This window comes from Alexandromys fortis, unplaced genomic scaffold (genome assembly GCF_014885135.2).
Source record: "Alexandromys fortis isolate MF-2015 unplaced genomic scaffold, M_Fortis_MF-2015_v1.1 scaffold_99, whole genome shotgun sequence".
NCBI classification, from domain to species: Eukaryota; Metazoa; Chordata; class Mammalia; order Rodentia; family Cricetidae; genus Alexandromys; species Alexandromys fortis.
In genome coordinates, this window is record NW_026067982.1 from 4,723,498 (window position 1) to 4,725,740 (window position 2,243).

Below are 2,243 nucleotides of genomic sequence, written 5' to 3' on the forward strand. Positions count from 1 at the left end.
TCCTAGACTAAAAAACCCAGAGCCGTAAGTGCCCAAGATCTCACAGTTGCTAAGTAGTAGGAACTGAATGCAAACGAGAGCCATATTATCTGTGCTATCACTTGGACTCGGTACGGCACCTGTACTCCCCTAGGAAAGGGCCAAGTGTCAGCCCTTCCAGGGTCATATAATCTCATTGAAATAAGACTCCGGTGGCTATAGGAGGAAGGAGTCATGGTTGCCTCTTACCCTTAAAAGTGCTAAAAGGGGGCTAGGAAAGAATGGCAGAGGTTGGGGGTGGCTCGTCCATTCCTGTTTCTTCCTACCTCCAGGCTCACATACAGGAAATCTATACCCGGATCATGATGGGAAAAGTCTTCCTTAGGCTGCAATGCCAGTCTGTGGCTGGAAAGAAGCATAAATGACTTCCTCACCATGGGATGTTTGCTAGATTAGGGGGAAATACAGTCTGTATTTTATATGCTTTTCCCCTAAGCTTCCACCACCAGAACTGAAAGTTCAGACTCTATCAACCTACGATTTCACACGGTGTCTCATTGACTCCCTCTTAATGTGATTAAGCAATAAAAGCTTAAAGGGCAAAATCTATAAATTGTACTTCCCTGCATCCCACACAGTACTCAGCACAAAGCTCTACAAATACCTGTTGAATGGGGGGATGAAAAGAGATTAAGCTCAGTTGTTCTGGTGCTGTAGTCCAAGAAAACCATTTCAGAGAGACACTGTTTTTCTGGAAATTTGGGGGATCCATAGAATTCAGGGGCTTCATCGAAGATGGATGAATGCCAGTTTTAAATCTGTTTTTTTCTAGCCACTTGTATTTATTGATACATGTTTGCTTGGTGCTCTTAATACATTTGCTGTGGAAGGGTAGTGTTTAGCAACAAGGTACACTACTATGGAGACGAAGCTGAGAAGTTTGTGCATACACGAAGTAGCTGCTATCTCAGGGTTGTCAGAGCTCCTGGAAATGCCATTCATTGGGCACCTGGGGCTGGTCTTTATCTCCAGGCATCGATGGCTGCTGAGTGTCTGGGATTGTGGAGATACCCTCAGTTGTTTATCACCCAGGGGTGTGGTAGCATCAGCATCATAGGTTTCAAAAACTTCTGCTAACTCAGGGGTGAATGGTATGGTGGATCAGCAGCTGCAGGGGTGACTCTGAAGAGTCCCTACTTTTGGCCTCCAGGGCCCTGGCAATAAATAAGACCAAGGGAACATGAATCCCAACTGTATGAATACTCTTTGCCTGTGCATCCCCCACCTCTGCCATCACAGACATTCCTTCGACCTCAACAGCTAGGGTTGGAACCCTTCCTCCAGTCCACTAATGCATTCTGATGTCCAAGGCTCACCCCAGAAGCCAAGGCCTCAGTCTCCAGTGCACTCTGGACAGCTGCCCTTACAGGAAGAAGAACTAACAGTAGCAGATGAGCAGCCATTAGTGGTTCCATCAAAGAACCCAACACCTGAAGGGCCAATAATGGATTTTGCTGATCCACAATTTCCAGCAGTTTTCCAGATAGCCCATTTGATATCCTGGAGACTAGCAGCACATAGTTAATGACAAGCTTTTTACCCAAGCAAGTTTTATATGTCTTATAGAGCAAACCAATTGAGTGTGCCTGTCAGAGTTGGCCTCATGAGTTCAGAAGAAATATCTGGAGGAAGAGCAAGTCCCATGACCTTTGGAACTCTGTTCCCAGGATTTGAAGCCCTGAGACAAACCCTTAGGAGACTGAATCTCAATTCACACAAGGGCAGAGACTACACTGTGGACGTAGAATTTCAGGTGGCTGCAACCAAAGGGCCTGAGAATGGCGAGGGTCCACAAGGCTCTCGGCTGCAAGAGACTGGTCCAGTCAACTGGGAAAACCCAGCTCACCTCACAAAAAGCACCCAGTGTTCTTGCAGGACTCCTTTGTTTTCGCCAGTTTAAAGCCTTTTAAACTTCTTGTTCTCTTTCTAATTCTCCAGTCTGAAAAACTGCTGGACTTGAAAAGTATAAAGCTCAGCTTCTTATCTATATTTTTTTATCAGTTATAAACCTGTTGGCCTATTAGCTGATGCTTATTATTAACTAGCTCTTACAACTTAAACTAACCCATAATTCTTATATGTTTAGCCATGTGGCTTCTTGGTACCTCACTCAGTGAGGCATTCTTATCTTGCTTTCACTGCGTGTGACTGGTGACTGACTCCGCCTTCCCTCTTCCCAAAATTCTCTTAGTCTGGTTTCTCTG

General features: G+C 45.3%; 1 pseudogene; it reads left to right on the forward strand.

Annotated features, from left to right (window-relative positions):
* Positions 1-1,203: 1,203 nt before the first annotated feature.
* Positions 1,204-1,939, forward strand: LOC126511453 (ameloblastin-like; annotated as a pseudogene).
* The last annotated feature ends 304 nt before the right edge of the window (positions 1,940-2,243 follow it).